We start from the raw sequence: 6011 nt of genomic DNA, 5'->3' as shown, positions 1-6011 counted from the left end.
TGTAAAAATTCTTCAGGTTGGTTATATGAATTATTTGGAGGAAACCAATCACTATCTCTTCATTTGGAGTCTTACGGTCAACAGGTCTGTCATGTATCGTTAACTATGCTGCATAACTGCCTCAAAACTTAGGGCATTTGATTGTCCCTCTTTTCTGTGTCTTGCTGGGCTCAGCTGGGTGGTTCTTCCGCTGGCCTCTTGTGGGATCTTTGATGTAGCTGAAGTCAGAAGGCAGCTGGACTGGAGTCATCTGGATGTTCAACCAGGGCTGTGAAGCAGTGGGACCCCACCCCTACCCCATGTAGTCTTAGAGCCTCTTTATGTGGTTGCTCTGAGTGGTCTTTCCATCAGGGTAGTGAATTTACTTTTATATGAGCACAGGACTCCCCATGGCAAACGTTCCAAGAGGAGGAAGCAGACCTGCCCAGCCTCTTAAAGCCTCAGAATGGAATGGGCTCCCCATCACTCTTACCACATCCTATTGGTTAAAGCAAGTCACAAGCCCAGATCATATCTGCAAAAGAGAGGTCTACACGAGGGCACGGATTCTGAAGTGGGGTCTGTGGGGTTCATCTTTGAGACTCGCCACCACACCACACTTTTAAAAAGCAAATTAGATCTTATAAAACAAATGGATGGGAAAGTAAAATGGATACAAATGAGTTTTTAAAATGGATACAAATGAGTTTTAAAAAAGTCACAGTAATGCTACATTAGACAGTAAACTCACTGAAGTATTCTTGCGAGTTAGCAACTTGTTGTAACAGAGGGGCTACAGGAAAGAGGTGGAATAATGCCAAGTGCAGAAGGTCTTTGCGAATAAAAGCTCAAAAGTAAATGAAGATCTCTTAGATTACGATGTACATCTTAGGACTCTTTAAAACTAAAAGGAATCTTAGAAATGTTCAGCTCAAAAGTTACTATTAACAAAAATTCAATTTTTAGGCAATTTTAAAAGCTTCTTTTGTGTAATATTAGACTCCACTTTTAGCATAATCTAAAAATAGTTTTAAGCCATCCAGAAGCTTCCAAGAATTTAGTGAAACTTTAAAACAAACCAAAATAAAAACATGCTTTTAAGCCTTCACTGGGAAACTTCTAAAAAGAAAATAGGTGAAACACCACCCAAATTTGACACCCAGTACATTCAGCGCAGTCACTAAGAAGCTAAGAAGCCTGAGTGTCAGGGGACAAACATTCGTGTTCTTGCAAGGACAGAAGGCAATTAGGTCACCCCTGGGCATTTCCGCTCCCACTCCCTACTTTTCTTTTTGCATATTTCCTGCAAAAGAATACATTAATTGTTTGACCAGCCAGTCTTCTTGAAAAAGTAAGATCTCTGAGAGAAGAGACAAGTCCAACCTCTTCATAATGTCCTCACACATTATGGTGCATCTGGAAGGCTTCAAACAGATGCTGACGATTAACGGGGATTAAGCATATCCTCATCGCTCTGGGCTGTGGCTTGAGACTGGACAATACCCCTTCCAGAAGCTCCCTCGACTGAGAGCTACATCAGGACATGGACCATGTCTCCTCCCTGTGGCATCCCCACTTCCTAGCAGGACATCTGGCACAGGGTTTATTATTAAATGTTTGTTGAACTCATTAATTTCTGTGTTGAGTTAACTAGGCAATTAGAAATGTACTGGTTTCTCTCCAGCTATGCAGTTGCTCATCCTCATTTCCATCATTTCCCAAGACTCCTAGAAATACACGGTTGATTATGCAGTAAAAAGAAGGGAATTTTTGTTTCAAAGGCTTCTGGAATTTATACACTTAAATGGAGGGCATAAATTAAGCACTGCCTTGGGTTATTGGAGCTAGACACATATGCCAGTGAGGATGTCGTAGTTCAAAATATTTTTCGGGACTCTATCAGGGCAATGCTTTCTCTGTTTGAGTTTATTTGCCCACTCCATGTGGAACTCCCCCTCATTTAATTATAAAGTCAAGAATTTGAAATTATAGTAATAACTACTAATGTGCATGGACTGCTTATTGTGTGTCGAATACTCTTGGGGGAAATGCTTTATATATTTAGTCCTCACAACAACTTTGTGGGTCAGAATTAATACCATCCCTATTTTATAGATGAGGAAACGGAGGCACAGAGAGGTTAAGTAACTTGCCAGAGTCACCCAGCAGAACTTCCTTTTGGAGGAGACTGTTGCTGACCAGAAGGGACCTGATGGGATCCAGGAGCACCCTTCTCCACTCCTTAATTTTACCTCAAACTCACCAGCGGCAACATGTGGCATTCCACATTTTTTTTCTAGTACGTGGTGGATTTTTTGGTTTTGGGGGGCTTTTTGTTGTTTGTTTTTGAGAGGGATAATACCGCACTGGAAAGGGCCAGAGCTTTGCGGGATTATTTTTCAGCAAGGAAGAATTTCCTTGGAGGCTGATAGCTTCACTGTGGGCACAGGGCAAGATAAGAACACCTGAGAAATAGCTCAGGAGGGAAAGTTTCCAGGAAAAGGGAGAGGGGCCCACAAAGGCAGATGAGAGAGCCAGGACAAGCTTACCTTCCTCACCGTTTGGTCCGGGAGCAGGATCGTGAGCAACCCCACCGGAAGCCCCATCCAGGATGGGATTCCGTTAATCAAGACACTAACAACGATTAGGATCTACGGGCCCACCTTTTCCTTTACCTGGGCTGGGGTAGAACTCGGGCATTGGGTTGGTGCTTCCTTTCAAAGCTCCCAGGTGAGGCTAAGGTACAGCTAAGGTTGAAAAGCACAGCTTTAGCAGTGCACTCTATTTTACCAAATATATCAACTTTTGCCTTTAAAAGCAACAACTTCTGAGTTAATTTTTCAAAGGTAAGGACATGAAGCCTGGAGCTCCACAAACAGTAAGAGAATGTTCGTTTTGTTGGTAATTGTCTCAGAACACCAGCCCTTTACTTAATCTTGAATTTGTTTGGGGGCAATGTAGGGCCATCAGTAAATACAGCTGTTGCTGGTGAAAACCATAAAATTCAGGCTGGAGGCAAAGTTGTCAATTTTCTTCAACTGAAAATCTCCTGCTTTGGAAGGAAAAAGGGCTTGTCTATGGCCACATGCAGGCTTTCTCTTGTGAAAATAATATTTTCTTTCTTGCTCTGAATTTTTTGTGAGAAAGAGAAATGTCCTTTTTTGGTACCCTTTTGAAAATGTGCTTTTTAAAATTTTTTCTTTCAATTAGGAGGCCATTTTTCCTATCTATTTGGATGGTAGTTCTGAGTTACTCTGCTGGGTTTAACTAAAGATGACTCTTGCATTATAAACAAATGGATACCATTTTCTGCTTGTTCAGAGCCTTTAAAAACAGAAAACAAAACACTGGTTTTCTAAGCCACTCCTTTTCTTTCCAAGACGGCATACCTATCATCAAATCATAATTAATATCAACTATTTTCTGCCTCGAATGAACAACAAAAGCCTATTTCCACACATTACCACAAAATATCACGAATTTAGAATACTGTAGGGAAGACTGGGAGAAGGTAGGCTAAGAGGTAGGTTAGGAAAGGTCAGAGCACTAAAAATGTGAATTACATCTCATTTTTTTTTTTTTTTGAATTACATCTCATTTTTAAAGAAACATTTTTTTTTACTCAGGTGCGGAATAAGCAAAAACATTTGAAAACTAAGATAATAGTTAAGGGTTTTTTTTTTTTTAATTTTATTTAAATCCAAGTCAGTTACTATAGATGCCGGCGAGGATGAGGAGAAATGGGAACCCTCTCACACTGTTGGTGGGAATGCAAACTGGTGCAGCCACTCTGGAAAACAGTGTGGAGATTCCTCAAAAAATTAAAAATAGACCTACCCTATGACCCAGCAGTAGCACTGCTAGGAATTTACCCAAGGGATACAGGAGTACTGATGCATAGGGGCACTTGTACCCCAATGTTTATAGCAGCACTCTCGACAATAGCCAAATTATGGAAAGAGCCTAAATGTCCATCAACTGATGAATGGATAAAGAAGATGTGGTTTATATACACAATGGAATACTACATGGCAATGAGAAAGAATGAAATGTGGCCTTTTGTAGCAACGTGGATGGAACTGGGGAGTGTTATGCTAAGTGAAGTAAGTCAGGCAGAGAAAGACAGATACCATATGTTTTCACTATTACGTGGATCCTGAGAAACTTAACAGAAGACCATGGGGGAGGGGAAGGGGGGGAGTTACAGAGAGGGAAGGAGGCAAACCATAAGAGACTCTTAAAAACTGAGAATAAACTGAGGGTTGATGGGGGTGGGAGGGAGGGGAAAGTGGGTGATGGACATTGAGGAGGGCATCTGTTGGGATGAGCACTGGGCATTGTATGGAAATCAATTTGACAATAAATTTTATATTAAAAAATAATAATAAATAAATCCAAGTCAGTTAATATATAGTGTAATAATAATTGCAGGAAGAGTTTATTTTTATTTTATTTTATTTTGAGAGAGAAAGAGGGCGCAAGTGAGCGAGGGGCAGAGAAAGAGGGAGAGAGAGAGAAGTGGGGCTCACCCAAAGCGGGGCTCAAAGTCACAAGCCATGAGATCATGACCTGAGCTGAAGTCAGATGCTTAACAACTGAGCCACCCAGGCCCCCAGGAAGGGTTTATTGTTAAATGTATAATTCTTAATAACTCTGCAACTCATTCATACTTTCATTCATTCATTTAACCATGTATTCAACAAATGGATTTTGAATATCTACTACATGCCAAGCACCAGTCCAGATGCTGAAAATACAAGCCATAAACAAATAAATTTCCCAGTGGGTTATGTGACAGTGGGAAGCAGATAGTGGAACACGTGATACAATTTTGGGTCATATTAAGCATTGTGAAGAACAATGAAGAAAGTAGGAGGATGGCATGAATAGAGTGGACTGTTTCAAGGAGGCACTCAGGGAGAGATGCTCTGAATGAAGAGAGGGTATAAGCCATGAGAAGACCTGGGGAAGAGCAAGTACAAAGGCCCTGCGGTGAGAATGAGCTTGTAATGCTCATGGGCCAACAGGAAGGCCAGAATGGCAGAAGAGCAAAGGGGACACTGTCAGGGCTGACATCAGTCAGAAAGGTCATCAGGGCCCAGATGAAGGGGAGCCCAGAGGACCACAATATGATGATGAGCTCTATGTGTAACAGAATTTCAAAGACAGAAGGGCCTGGTCCTAATCTAGACCCACATCTCCAATATGATCGTGAACAAAGGCACACAGACTCACTAAAGTCACATGGCCATAGCTGACTCACCTGGGGCTGACTCTTGACCCAACTGAACTGGTTAGAGAGGACCTCAGGCTATGCTTGTGGCAGGAACCTCTGCGAGCAAGTTCAGGAGCAATGGATAGTAGTGTTCTGCCCTGTGGGCCAGAGTACAGGAACATTGCTGTAGTCAACAGAGACTGAGGGAAAGGGACCCGTCAAGGCCCCATAACACATGTGTTCCTTATTCCCAACCCTCCTGAGACCCTGTTGCCTCCCGCTCTTCATTCTGAGACTGTATCCTTCTAGTAAATTCTATCTTCTGCTGGGCCAGGTCCAGTTGATTTTTTATTTCTTAAAACCAAAGAATCCAGGGGTGCCTGGGTGGCTCAGCCCGTTGAGCGTCCGACTTTGGCTCAGGTCATGATCTCGCGGTCCATGAGTTCGAGCCCCGCATCGGGCTCTGTACTGACAGCTCAGAGCCTGGAGCCTGTTTCAGATTCTGTGTCTCCCTCTCTCTCTGACCCTCCCCTGTTCATGCTCTGTCTCTCTCTGTCTCAAAAATAAATTTTAAAAAAAGTTAAAAAAAATAAACAACAACAACAACAAAGAATCCAACTAACAGGTACCTTAAACAACACCTCTTTGCCTTACGGCATAACACTGTGGTGTGCTAGAATTTGCTACAGTGGCCAGTTTCAGCTCCCAAGAGGAACTACAAGGATCTCTTTCAAATCCATGTTCAGTGATGCCATGTCAGCCATAGAGGGAGTATTTACATCGTAAAAATTGGCATATGTTACAAATCAGGGCTTTT

Source organism: Panthera leo, chromosome B3 (genome assembly GCF_018350215.1).
Source record: "Panthera leo isolate Ple1 chromosome B3, P.leo_Ple1_pat1.1, whole genome shotgun sequence".
In the NCBI taxonomy this organism is placed as follows: domain Eukaryota; kingdom Metazoa; phylum Chordata; class Mammalia; order Carnivora; family Felidae; genus Panthera; species Panthera leo.
The sequence above is the reverse complement of the archived record's forward strand: the minus strand, read 5'-3'. Positions refer to the sequence as shown.